The 13,459-nt window shown below is 45.3% G+C and overlaps 10 non-coding genes across 10 annotated transcripts; all 10 read right to left on the bottom strand.

Annotated features, from left to right (window-relative positions):
• Positions 1-694: 694 nt before the first annotated feature.
• LOC141238617 (U2 spliceosomal RNA) lies at positions 695-885 on the bottom strand. The gene has a single exon (XR_012304071.1). It is a non-coding gene; the product is annotated as a U2 spliceosomal RNA (small nuclear RNA).
• Positions 886-1,999: 1,114 nt separating this feature from the next.
• LOC141238616 (U2 spliceosomal RNA) lies at positions 2,000-2,190 on the bottom strand. Its single transcript, XR_012304070.1, has one exon. It is a non-coding gene; the product is annotated as a U2 spliceosomal RNA (small nuclear RNA).
• Positions 2,191-3,309: 1,119 nt separating this feature from the next.
• LOC141238615 (U2 spliceosomal RNA) lies at positions 3,310-3,500 on the bottom strand. Its single transcript, XR_012304069.1, has one exon. It is a non-coding gene; the product is annotated as a U2 spliceosomal RNA (small nuclear RNA).
• Positions 3,501-4,617: 1,117 nt separating this feature from the next.
• On the bottom strand, positions 4,618-4,808 carry LOC141238614 (U2 spliceosomal RNA). The gene has a single exon (XR_012304068.1). It is a non-coding gene; the product is annotated as a U2 spliceosomal RNA (small nuclear RNA).
• Positions 4,809-5,925: 1,117 nt separating this feature from the next.
• Positions 5,926-6,116, bottom strand: LOC141238613 (U2 spliceosomal RNA). The gene has a single exon (XR_012304067.1). It is a non-coding gene; the product is annotated as a U2 spliceosomal RNA (small nuclear RNA).
• A 1,117-nt stretch (positions 6,117-7,233) lies between these two features.
• On the bottom strand, positions 7,234-7,424 carry LOC141238610 (U2 spliceosomal RNA). Its single transcript, XR_012304065.1, has one exon. It is a non-coding gene; the product is annotated as a U2 spliceosomal RNA (small nuclear RNA).
• Positions 7,425-8,545: 1,121 nt separating this feature from the next.
• On the bottom strand, positions 8,546-8,736 carry LOC141238937 (U2 spliceosomal RNA). Its single transcript, XR_012304380.1, has one exon. It is a non-coding gene; the product is annotated as a U2 spliceosomal RNA (small nuclear RNA).
• Positions 8,737-9,856: 1,120 nt separating this feature from the next.
• Positions 9,857-10,047, bottom strand: LOC141238609 (U2 spliceosomal RNA). Its single transcript, XR_012304064.1, has one exon. It is a non-coding gene; the product is annotated as a U2 spliceosomal RNA (small nuclear RNA).
• A 1,122-nt stretch (positions 10,048-11,169) lies between these two features.
• LOC141238608 (U2 spliceosomal RNA) lies at positions 11,170-11,360 on the bottom strand. The gene has a single exon (XR_012304063.1). It is a non-coding gene; the product is annotated as a U2 spliceosomal RNA (small nuclear RNA).
• Positions 11,361-12,478: 1,118 nt separating this feature from the next.
• On the bottom strand, positions 12,479-12,669 carry LOC141238607 (U2 spliceosomal RNA). Its single transcript, XR_012304062.1, has one exon. It is a non-coding gene; the product is annotated as a U2 spliceosomal RNA (small nuclear RNA).
• Positions 12,670-13,459: the final 790 nt, after the last annotated feature.

Below are 13,459 nucleotides of genomic sequence, written 5' to 3'. Positions count from 1 at the left end.
ACAGCGTTCCATTGCCACATTCCGTCTACTGCAGGCGGGATACCTGGATGGCTGAATGTCACTGAGAAACTCACAGAGACCGCCATAAGCAACAGTTTAAAAGAATGCCACAGACTAATCAACCAAACTTTTTGGGTTGGTTTCTCTTTTATAGTCTGCAGGCATTAAATGAAAGAAGTCAGTGTTCCAGCAGAGGGAGACAACGTTTCAGAAAAGGCATTGTAGCAAACCAAAAAAGAAATTTTAAGCGCAGCAGAGTAACCAGCTCACATACCTGTTAGCTCAGGTGAGTTTAAAAGGCTGCTGTTGATAACAAGGGCATTTGCTAAATAGATGGTGTGTGTGCAACAATATACTGAAAGGTCAATTATATTGTGCAGCTTATCTCACCACCTGTAGTTATTTAGGTGAAAGCTCCAAAATGCTTGCCTAATATGTCTGTTTATCCAAAAGGAAGTATAGAGGGAGAGCTAGATAGATAGCATTGCATTACATTACATGGCAATGCAATGCACAGTTGCTGAAGTTGAACCAAAATGAGCTTGTCATCTGGCTTCTGCAACTTTTAACATGAAAAATCCAATGAGGAGAAGAAAAGCAAAGCCAAAGAGTCCATCCCAAAATCCGACAAACAAGCCAAATGAACAAAAAGCATTGAATTCAATTCTTTCTGATTTTAGAAACTGCATTAAAGAAGGGGTGCACCGGTCCTGGAGATACTGCAATACCAGGTCAATGCGTGGAGTGGACAGAGCAAGCTCTTTTTCCATCTCCCTGTTCTAAAAATCCATTTAATATATGGTCCCCAGATAGGGGACGTATCAGATATTAAACTGATAAGAACAGATACTACACTTGATCTTAGCCAAAAGGCCGAGAAGCGATAACCAGAATTGGTTTCCGACTACGGTGCCACCCAAGGATTCTGAAAAGTCCATTTGTGGAGATGGCCACCTGGACTCCCGTTAACAAGACATGCTGTCAACCTCTAGATCCCTCACATGCCTGCACTTTTCGGCTTGCTGCTGCTGCAATCCACGCGTTTTAGATCTGCATAACTCCACCTCTTTTAGCACAGTACCCTCAACCCCCGGCTGTTCCCACCCGCCTCAACACCGTTGGAAGGGAGGAGAACCAATTAAGGCGGGGGGGGGGGTGGAACGAGCAGCTGTCTACCCTTAGCAGGAGGGTTGCTGATTAATTACCTCTCCTGCTGCTGCTGCTGCTGCTGGCTGTCCAGCAGCAGACTGAAGGTGGCTGCTGCTGTGCGCAGGTATATAAAGGCTCAGAGCCTATTATGACACGCGCAGCCAGCGTTCCATTGCCACATTCCGTCTACTGCAGGCGGGATACCTGGATGGCTGAATGGAGAAGCTCACAGAGACCGCCATAAGCAACAGTTTAAAAGAATGCCACAGACTAATCAACCAAACTTTTTGGGTTGGTTTCTCTTTTATAGTCTGCAGGCATTAAATGAAAGAAGTCAGTGTTCCAGCAGAGGGAGACAACGTTTCAGAAAAGGCATTGTAGCAAACCAAAAAAGAAATTTTAAGCGCAGCAGAGTAACCAGCTCACATACCTGTTAGCTCAGGTGAGTTTAAAAGGCTGCTGTTGATAACAAGGGCATTTGCTAAATAGATGGTGTGTGTGCAACAATATACTGAAAGGTCAATTATATTGTGCAGCTTATCTCACCACCTGTAGTTATTTAGGTGAAAGCTCCAAAATGCTTGCCTAATATGTCTGTTTATCCAAAAGGAAGTATAGAGGGAGAGCTAGATAGATAGCATTGCATTACATTACATGGCAATGCAATGCACAGTTGCTGAAGTTGAACCAAAATGAGCTTGTCATCTGGCTTCTGCAACTTTTAACATGAAAAATCCAATGAGGAGAAGAAAAGCAAAGCCAAAAAGTCCATCCCAAAATCCGACAAACAAGCCAAATGAACAAAAAGCATTGAATTCAATTCTTTCTGATTTTAGAAACTGCATTAAAGAAGGGGTGCACCGGTCCTGGAGATACTGCAATACCAGGTCAATGCGTGGAGTGGACAGAGCAAGCTCTTTTTCCATCTCCCTGTTCTAAAAATCCATTTAATATATGGTCCCCAGATAGGGGACGTATCAGATATTAAACTGATAAGAACAGATACTACACTTGATCTTAGCCAAAAGGCCGAGAAGCGATAACCAGAATTGGTTTCCGACTACGGTGCCACCCAAGGATTCTGAAAAGTCCATTTGTGGAGATGGCCACCTGGACTCCCGTTAAGAAGACATGCTGTCAACCTCTAGATCCCTCACATGCCTGCACTTTTCGGCTTGCTGCTGCTGCAATCCACGCGTTTTAGATCTGCATAACTCCACCTCTTTTAGCACAGTACCCTCAACCCCCGGCTGTTCCCACCCGCCTCAACACCGTTGGAAGGGAGGAGAACCAATTAAGGCGGGGGGGGGGGTGGAACGAGCAGCTGTCTACCCTTAGCAGGAGGGTTGCTGATTAATTACCTCTCCTGCTGCTGCTGCTGCTGCTGGCTGTCCAGCAGCAGACTGAAGGTGGCTGCTGCTGTGCGCAGGTATATAAAGGCTCAGAGCCTATTATGACACGCGCAGCCAGCGTTCCATTGCCACATTCCGTCTACTGCAGGCGGGATACCTGGATGGCTGAATGTCACTGAGAAGCTCACAGAGACCGCCATAAGCAACAGTTTAAAAGAATGCCACAGACTAATCAACCAAACTTTTTGGGTTGGTTTCTCTTTTATAGTCTGCAGGCATTAAATGAAAGAAGTCAGTGTTCCAGCAGAGGGAGACAACGTTTCAGAAAAGGCATTGTAGCAAACCAAAAAAGAAATTTTAAGCGCAGCAGAGTAACCAGCTCACATACCTGTTAGCTCAGGTGAGTTTAAAAAGCTGCTGTTGATAACAAGGGCATTTGCTAAATAGATGGTGTGTGTGCAACACTATACTGAAAGGTCAATTATATTGTGCAGCTTATCTCACCACCTGTAGTTATTTAGGTGAAAGCTCCAAAATGCTTGCCTAATATGTCTGTTTATCCAAAAGGAAGTATAGAGGGAGAGCTAGATAGATAGCATTGCATTACATTACATGGCAATGCAATGCACAGTTGCTGAAGTTGAACCAAAATGAGCTTGTCATCTGGCTTCTGCAACTTTTAACATGAAAAATCCAATGAGGAGAAGAAAAGCAAAGCCAAAGAGTCCATCCCAAAATCCGACAAACAAGCCAAATGAACAAAAAGCATTGAATTCAATTCTTTCTGATTTTAGAAACTGCATTAAAGAAGGGGTGCACCGGTCCTGGAGATACTGCAATACCAGGTCAATGCGTGGAGTGGACAGAGCAAGCTCTTTTTCCATCTCCCTGTTCTAAAAATCCATTTAATATATGGTCCCCAGATAGGGGACGTATCAGATATTAAACTGATAAGAACAGATACTACACTTGATCTTAGCCAAAAGGCCGAGAAGCGATAACCAGAATTGGTTTCCGACTACGGTGCCACCCAAGGATTCTGAAAAGTCCATTTGTGGAGATGGCCACCTGGACTCCCGTTAAGAAGACATGCTGTCAACCTCTAGATCCCTCACATGCCTGCACTTTTCGGCTTGCTGCTGCTGCAATCCACGCGTTTTAGATCTGCATAACTCCACCTCTTTTAGCACAGTACCCTCAACCCCCGGCTGTTCCCACCCGCCTCAACACCGTTGGAAGGGAGGAGAACCAATTAAGGCGGGGGGGGGGGGTGGAACGAGCAGCTGTCTACCCTTAGCAGGAGGGTTGCTGATTAATTACCTCTCCTGCTGCTGCTGCTGCTGGCTGTCCAGCAGCAGACTGAAGGTGGCTGCTGCTGTGCGCAGGTATATAAAGGCTCAGAGCCTATTATGACACGCGCAGCCAGCGTTCCATTGCCACATTCCGTCTACTGCAGGCGGGATACCTGGATGGCTGAATGTCACTGAGAAGCTCACAGAGACCGCCATAAGCAACAGTTTAAAAGAATGCCACAGACTAATCAACCAAACTTTTTGGGTTGGTTTCTCTTTTATAGTCTGCAGGCATTAAATGAAAGAAGTCAGTGTTCCAGCAGAGGGAGACAACGTTTCAGAAAAGGCATTGTAGCAAACCAAAAAAGAAATTTTAAGCGCAGCAGAGTAACCAGCTCACATACCTGTTAGCTCAGGTGAGTTTAAAAAGCTGCTGTTGATAACAAGGGCATTTGCTAAATAGATGGTGTGTGTGCAACACTATACTGAAAGGTCAATTATATTGTGCAGCTTATCTCACCACCTGTAGTTATTTAGGTGAAAGCTCCAAAATGCTTGCCTAATATGTCTGTTTATCCAAAAGGAAGTATAGAGGGAGAGCTAGATAGATAGCATTGCATTACATTACATGGCAATGCAATGCACAGTTGCTGAAGTTGAACCAAAATGAGCTTGTCATCTGGCTTCTGCAACTTTTAACATGAAAAATCCAATGAGGAGAAGAAAAGCAAAGCCAAAGAGTCCATCCCAAAATCCGACAAACAAGCCAAATGAACAAAAAGCATTGAATTCAATTCTTTCTGATTTTAGAAACTGCATTAAAGAAGGGGTGCACCGGTCCTGGAGATACTGCAATACCAGGTCAATGCGTGGAGTGGACAGAGCAAGCTCTTTTTCCATCTCCCTGTTCTAAAAATCCATTTAATATATGGTCCCCAGATAGGGGACGTATCAGATATTAAACTGATAAGAACAGATACTACACTTGATCTTAGCCAAAAGGCCGAGAAGCGATAACCAGAATTGGTTTCCGACTACGGTGCCACCCAAGGATTCTGAAAAGTCCATTTGTGGAGATGGCCACCTGGACTCCCGTTAAGAAGACATGCTGTCAACCTCTAGATCCCTCACATGCCTGCACTTTTCGGCTTGCTGCTGCTGCAATCCACGCGTTTTAGATCTGCATAACTCCACCTCTTTTAGCACAGTACCCTCAACCCCCGGCTGTTCCCACCCGCCTCAACACCGTTGGAAGGGAGGAGAACCAATTAAGGCGGGGGGGGGGGGTGGAACGAGCAGCTGTCTACCCTTAGCAGGAGGGTTGCTGATTAATTACCTCTCCTGCTGCTGCTGCTGCTGGCTGTCCAGCAGCAGACTGAAGGTGGCTGCTGCTGTGCGCAGGTATATAAAGGCTCAGAGCCTATTATGACACGCGCAGCCAGCGTTCCATTGCCACATTCCGTCTACTGCAGGCGGGATACCTGGATGGCTGAATGTCACTGAGAAGCTCACAGAGACCGCCATAAGCAACAGTTTAAAAGAATGCCACAGACTAATCAACCAAACTTTTTGGGTTGGTTTCTCTTTTATAGTCTGCAGGCATTAAATGAAAGAAGTCAGTGTTCCAGCAGAGGGAGACAACGTTTCAGAAAAGGCATTGTAGCAAACCAAAAAAGAAATTTTAAGCGCAGCAGAGTAACCAGCTCACATACCTGTTAGCTCAGGTGAGTTTAAAAGGCTGCTGTTGATAACAAGGGCATTTGCTAAATAGATGGTGTGTGTGCAACAATATACTGAAAGGTCAATTATATTGTGCAGCTTATCTCACCACCTGTAGTTATTTAGGTGAAAGCTCCAAAATGCTTGCCTAATATGTCTGTTTATCCAAAAGGAAGTATAGAGGGAGAGCTAGATAGATAGCATTGCATTACATTACATGGCAATGCAATGCACAGTTGCTGAAGTTGAACCAAAATGAGCTTGTCATCTGGCTTCTGCAACTTTTAACATGAAAAATCCAATGAGGAGAAGAAAAGCAAAGCCAAAGAGTCCATCCCAAAATCCGACAAACAAGCCAAATGAACAAAAAGCATTGAATTCAATTCTTTCTGATTTTAGAAACTGCATTAAAGAAGGGGTGCACCGGTCCTGGAGATACTGCAATACCAGGTCAATGCGTGGAGTGGACAGAGCAAGCTCTTTTTCCATCTCCCTGTTCTAAAAATCCATTTAATATATGGTCCCCAGATAGGGGACGTATCAGATATTAAACTGATAAGAACAGATACTACACTTGATCTTAGCCAAAAGGCCGAGAAGCGATAACCAGAATTGGTTTCCGACTACGGTGCCACCCAAGGATTCTGAAAAGTCCATTTGTGGAGATGGCCACCTGGACTCCCATTAAGAAGACATGCTGTCAACCTCTAGATCCCTCACATGCCTGCACTTTTCGGCTTGCTGCTGCTGCAATCCACGCGTTTTAGATCTGCATAACTCCACCTCTTTTAGCACAGTACCCTCAACCCCCGGCTGTTCCCACCCGCCTCAACACCGTTGGAAGGGAGGAGAACCAATTAAGGCGGGGGGGGGGGGTGGAACGAGCAGCTGTCTACCCTTAGCAGGAGGGTTGCTGATTAATTACCTCTCCTGCTGCTGCTGCTGCTGGCTGTCCAGCAGCAGACTGAAGGTGGCTGCTGCTGTGCGCAGGTATATAAAGGCTCAGAGCCTATTATGACACGCGCAGCCAGCGTTCCATTGCCACATTCCGTCTACTGCAGGCGGGATACCTGGATGGCTGAATGTCACTGAGAAGCTCACAGAGACCGCCATAAGCAACAGTTTAAAAGAATGCCACAGACTAATCAACCAAACTTTTTGGGTTGGTTTCTCTTTTATAGTCTGCAGGCATTAAATGAAAGAAGTCAGTGTTCCAGCAGAGGGAGACAACGTTTCAGAAAAGGCATTGTAGCAAACCAAAAAAGAAATTTTAAGCGCAGCAGAGTAACCAGCTCACATACCTGTTAGCTCAGGTGAGTTTAAAAGGCTGCTGTTGATAACAAGGGCATTTGCTAAATAGATGGTGTGTGTGCAACAATATACTGAAAGGTCAATTATATTGTGCAGCTTATCTCACCACCTGTAGTTATTTAGGTGAAAGCTCCAAAATGCTTGCCTAATATGTCTGTTTATCCAAAAGGAAGTATAGAGGGAGAGCTAGATAGATAGCATTGCATTACATTACATGGCAATGCAATGCACAGTTGCTGAAGTTGAACCAAAATGAGCTTGTCATCTGGCTTCTGCAACTTTTAACATGAAAAATCCAATGAGGAGAAGAAAAGCAAAGCCAAAGAGTCCATCCCAAAATCCGACAAACAAGCCAAATGAACAAAAAGCATTGAATTCAATTCTTTCTGATTTTAGAAACTGCATTAAAGAAGGGGTGCACCGGTCCTGGAGATACTGCAATACCAGGTCAATGCGTGGAGTGGACAGAGCAAGCTCTTTTTCCATCTCCCTGTTCTAAAAATCCATTTAATATATGGTCCCCAGATAGGGGACGTATCAGATATTAAACTGATAAGAACAGATACTACACTTGATCTTAGCCAAAAGGCCGAGAAGCGATAACCAGAATTGGTTTCCGACTACGGTGCCACCCAAGGATTCTGAAAAGTCCATTTGTGGAGATGGCCACCTGGACTCCCATTAAGAAGACATGCTGTCAACCTCTAGATCCCTCACATGCCTGCACTTTTCGGCTTGCTGCTGCTGCAATCCACGCGTTTTAGATCTGCATAACTCCACCTCTTTTAGCACAGTACCCTCAACCCCCGGCTGTTCCCACCCGCCTCAACACCGTTGGAAGGGAGGAGAACCAATTAAGGCGGGGGGGGGGGGGTGGAACGAGCAGCTGTCTACCCTTAGCAGGAGGGTTGCTGATTAATTACCTCTCCTGCTGCTGCTGCTGCTGCTGGCTGTCCAGCAGCAGACTGAAGGTGGCTGCTGCTGTGCGCAGGTATATAAAGGCTCAGAGCCTATTATGACACGCGCAGCCAGCGTTCCATTGCCACATTCCGTCTACTGCAGGCGGGATACCTGGATGGCTGAATGTCACTGAGAAGCTCACAGAGACCGCCATAAGCAACAGTTTAAAAGAATGCCACAGACTAATCAACCAAACTTTTTGGGTTGGTTTCTCTTTTATAGTCTGCAGGCATTAAATGAAAGAAGTCAGTGTTCCAGCAGAGGGAGACAACGTTTCAGAAAAGGCATTGTAGCAAACCAAAAAAGAAATTTTAAGCGCAGCAGAGTAACCAGCTCACATACCTGTTAGCTCAGGTGAGTTTAAAAGGCTGCTGTTGATAACAAGGGCATTTGCTAAATAGATGGTGTGTGTGCAACAATATACTGAAAGGTCAATTATATTGTGCAGCTTATCTCACCACCTGTAGTTATTTAGGTGAAAGCTCCAAAATGCTTGCCTAATATGTCTGTTTATCCAAAAGGAAGTATAGAGGGAGAGCTAGATAGATAGCATTGCATTACATTACATGGCAATGCAATGCACAGTTGCTGAAGTTGAACCAAAATGAGCTTGTCATCTGGCTTCTGCAACTTTTAACATGAAAAATCCAATGAGGAGAAGAAAAGCAAAGCCAAAGAGTCCATCCCAAAATCCGACAAACAAGCCAAATGAACAAAAAGCATTGAATTCAATTCTTTCTGATTTTAGAAACTGCATTAAAGAAGGGGTGCACCGGTCCTGGAGATACTGCAGTACCAGGTCAATGCGTGGAGTGGACAGAGCAAGCTCTTTTTCCATCTCCCTGTTCTAAAAATCCATTTAATATATGGTCCCCAGATAGGGGACGTATCAGATATTAAACTGATAAGAACAGATACTACACTTGATCTTAGCCAAAAGGCCGAGAAGCGATAACCAGAATTGGTTTCCGACTACGGTGCCACCCAAGGATTCTGAAAAGTCCATTTGTGGAGATGGCCACCTGGACTCCCGTTAAGAAGACATGCTGTCAACCTCTAGATCCCTCACATGCCTGCACTTTTCGGCTTGCTGCTGCTGCAATCCACGCGTTTTAGATCTGCATAACTCCACCTATTTTAGCACAGTACCCTCAACCCCCGGCTGTTCCCACCCGCCTCAACACCGTTGGAAGGGAGGAGAACCAATTAAGGCCGGGGGGGGGGGTGGAACGAGCAGCTGTCTACCCTTAGCAGGAGGGTTGCTGATTAATTACCTCTCCTGCTGCTGCTGCTGCTGCTGGCTGTCCAGCAGCAGACTGAAGGTGGCTGCTGCTGTGCGCAGGTATATAAAGGCTCAGAGCCTATTATGACACGCGCAGCCAGCGTTCCATTGCCACATTCCGTCTACTGCAGGCGGGATACCTGGATGGCTGAATGTCACTGAGAAGCTCACAGAGACCGCCATAAGCAACAGTTTAAAAGAATGCCACAGACTAATCAACCAAACTTTTTGGGTTGGTTTCTCTTTTATAGTCTGCAGGCATTAAATGAAAGAAGTCAGTGTTGCAGCAGAGGGAGACAACGTTTCAGAAAAGGCATTGTAGCAAACCAAAAAAGAAATTTTAAGCGCAGCAGAGTAACCAGCTCACATACCTGTTAGCTCAGGTGAGTTTAAAAGGCTGCTGTTGATAACAAGGGCATTTGCTAAATAGATGGTGTGTGTGCAACAATATACTGAAAGGTCAATTATATTGTGCAGCTTATCTCACCACCTGTAGTTATTTAGGTGAAAGCTCCAAAATGCTTGCCTAATATGTCTGTTTATCCAAAAGGAAGTATAGAGGGAGAGCTAGATAGATAGCATTGCATTACATTACATGGCAATGCAATGCACAGTTGCTGAAGTTGAACCAAAATGAGCTTGTCATCTGGCTTCTGCAACTTTTAACATGAAAAATTCAATGAGGAGAAGAAAAGCAAAGCCAAAGAGTCCATCCCAAAATCCGACAAACAAGCCAAATGAACAAAAAGCATTGAATTCAATTCTTTCTGATTTTAGAAACTGCATTAAAGAAGGGGTGCACCGGTCCTGGAGATACTGCAATACCAGGTCAATGCGTGGAGTGGACAGAGCAAGCTCTTTTTCCATCTCCCTGTTCTAAAAATCCATTTAATATATGGTCCCCAGATAGGGGACGTATCAGATATTAAACTGATAAGAACAGATACTACACTTGATCTTAGCCAAAAGGCCGAGAAGCGATAACCAGAATTGGTTTCCGACTACGGTGCCACCCAAGGATTCTGAAAAGTCCATTTGTGGAGATGGCCACCTGGACTCCCGTTAAGAAGACATGCTGTCAACCTCTAGATCCCTCACATGCCTGCACTTTTCGGCTTGCTGCTGCTGCAATCCACGCGTTTTAGATCTGCATAACTCCACCTATTTTAGCACAGTACCCTCAACCCCCGGCTGTTCCCACCCGCCTCAACACCGTTGGAAGGGAGGAGAACCAATTAAGGCGGGGGGGGGGGGGGGGGTGGAACGAGCAGCTGTCTACCCTTAGCAGGAGGGTTGCTGATTAATTACCTCTCCTGCTGCTGCTGCTGCTGGCTGTCCAGCAGCAGACTGAAGGTGGCTGCTGCTGTGCGCAGGTATATAAAGGCTCAGAGCCTATTATGACACGCGCAGCCAGCGTTCCATTGCCACATTCCGTCTACTGCAGGCGGGATACCTGGATGGCTAAATGTCACTGAGAAGCTCACAGAGACCGCCATAAGCAACAGTTTAAAAGAATGCCACAGACTAATCAACCAAACTTTTTGGGTTGGTTTCTCTTTTATAGTCTGCAGGCATTAAATGAAAGAAGTCAGTGTTCCAGCAGAGGGAGACAACGTTTCAGAAAAGGCATTGTAGCAAACCAAAAAAGAAATTTTAAGCGCAGCAGAGTAACCAGCTCACATACCTGTTAGCTCAGGTGAGTTTAAAAGGCTGCTGTTGATAACAAGGGCATTTGCTAAATAGATGGTGTGTGTGCAACAATATACTGAAAGGTCAATTATATTGTGCAGCTTATCTCACCACCTGTAGTTATTTAGGTGAAAGCTCCAAAATGCTTGCCTAATATGTCTGTTTATCCAAAAGGAAGTATAGAGGGAGAGCTAGATAGATAGCATTGCATTACATTACATGGCAATGCAATGCACAGTTGCTGAAGTTGAACCAAAATGAGCTTGTCATCTGGCTTCTGCAACTTTTAACATGAAAAATCCAATGAGGAGAAGAAAAGCAAAGCCAAAGAGTCCATCCCAAAATCCGACAAACAAGCCAAATGAACAAAAAGCATTGAATTCAATTCTTTCTGATTTTAGAAACTGCATTAAAGAAGGGGTGCACCGGTCCTGGAGATACTGCAATACCAGGTCAATGCGTGGAGTGGACAGAGCAAGCTCTTTTTCCATCTCCCTGTTCTAAAAATCCATTTAATATATGGTCCCCAGATAGGGGACGTATCAGATATTAAACTGATAAGAACAGATACTACACTTGATCTTAGCCAAAAGGCCGAGAAGCGATAACCAGAATTGGTTTCCGACTACGGTGCCACCCAAGGATTCTGAAAAGTCCATTTGTGGAGATGGCCACCTGGACTCCCGTTAAGAAGACATGCTGTCAACCTCTAGATCCCTCACATGCCTGCACTTTTCGGCTTGCTGCTGCTGCAATCCACGCGTTTTAGATCTGCATAACTCCACCTCTTTTAGCACAGTACCCTCAATCCCCGGCTGTTCCCACCCGCCTCAACACCGTTGGAAGGGAGGAGAACCAATTAAGGCGGGGGGGGGGTGGAACGAGCAGCTGTCTACCCTTAGCAGGAGGGTTGCTGATTAATTACCTCTCCTGCTGCTGCTGCTGCTGCTGGCTGTCCAGCAGCAGACTGAAGGTGGCTGCTGCTGTGCGCAGGTATATAAAGGCTCAGAGCCTATTATGACACGCGCAGCCAGCGTTCCATTGCCACATTCCGTCTACTGCAGGCGGGATACCTGGATGGCTGAATGTCACTGAGAAGCTCACAGAGACCGCCATAAGCAACAGTTTAAAAGAATGCCACAGACTAATCAACCAAACTTTTTGGGTTGGTTTCTCTTTTATAGTCTGCAGGCATTAAATGAAAGAAGTCAGTGTTCCAGCAGAGGGAGACAACGTTTCAGAAAAGGCATTGTAGCAAACCAAAAAAGAAATTTTAAGCGCAGCAGAGTAACCAGCTCACATACCTGTTAGCTCAGGTGAGTTTAAAAGGCTGCTGTTGATAACAAGGGCATTTGCTAAATAGATGGTGTGTGTGCAACAATATACTGAAAGGTCAATTATATTGTGCAGCTTATCTCACCACCTGTAGTTATTTAGGTGAAAGCTCCAAAATGCTTGCCTAATATGTCTGTTTATCCAAAAGGAAGTATAGAGGGAGAGCTAGATAGATAGCATTGCATTACATTACATGGCAATGCAATGCACAGTTGCTGAAGTTGAACCAAAATGAGCTTGTCATCTGGCTTCTGCAACTTTTAACATGAAAAATCCAATGAGGAGAAGAAAAGCAAAGCCAAAGAGTCCATCCCAAAATCCGACAAACAAGCCAAATGAACAAAAAGCATTGAATTCAATTCTTTCTGATTTTAGAAACTGCATTAAAGAAGGGGTGCACCGGTCCTGGAGATACTGCAATACCAGGTCAATGCGTGGAGTGGACAGAGCAAGCTCTTTTTCCATCTCCCTGTTCTAAAAATCCATTTAATATATGGTCCCCAGATAGGGGACGTATCAGATATTAAACTGATAAGAACAGATACTACACTTGATCTTAGCCAAAAGGCCGAGAAGCGATAACCAGAATTGGTTTCCGACTACGGTGCCACCCAAGGATTCTGAAAAGTCCATTTGTGGAGATGGCCACCTGGACTCCCGTTAAGAAGACATGCTGTCAACCTCTAGATCCCTCACATGCCTGCACTTTTCGGCTTGCTGCTGCTGCAATCCACGCGTTTTAGATCTGCATAACTCCACCTATTTTAGCACAGTACCCTCAACCCCCGGCTGTTCCCACCCGCCTCAACACCGTTGGAAGGGAGGAGAACCAATTAAGGCGGGGGGGGGGTGGAACGAGCAGCTGTCTACCCTTAGCAGGAGGGTTGCTGATTAATTACCTCTCCTGCTGCTGCTGCTGCTGGCTGTCCAGCAGCAGACTGAAGGTGGCTGCTGCTGTGCGCAGGTATATAAAGGCTCAGAGCCTATTATGACACGCGCAGCCAGCGTTCCATTGCCACATTCCGTCTACTGCAGGCGGGATACCTGGATGGCTGAATGTCACTGAGAAGCTCACAGAGACCGCCATAAGCAACAGTTTAAAAGAATGCCACAGACTAATCAACCAAACTTTTTGGGTTGGTTTCTCTTTTATAGTCTGCAGGCATTAAATGAAAGAAGTCAGTGTTCCAGCAGAGGGAGACAACGTTTCAGAAAAGGCATTGTAGCAAACCAAAAAAGAAATTTTAAGCGCAGCAGAGTAACCAGCTCACATACCTGTTAGCTCAGGTGAGTTTAAAAGGCTGCTGTTGATAACAAGGGCATTTGCTAAATAGATGGTGTGTGTGCAACAATATACTGAAAGGTCAATT

Source organism: Phyllobates terribilis, unplaced genomic scaffold (assembly GCF_046119375.1).
Source record: "Phyllobates terribilis strain yellow unplaced genomic scaffold, ASM4611937v1 Scaffold_763__1_contigs__length_703860, whole genome shotgun sequence".
Classification (NCBI taxonomy): domain Eukaryota; kingdom Metazoa; phylum Chordata; class Amphibia; order Anura; family Dendrobatidae; genus Phyllobates; species Phyllobates terribilis.
The sequence above is the reverse complement of the archived record's forward strand: the minus strand, read 5'-3'. Positions and strand labels throughout refer to the sequence as shown.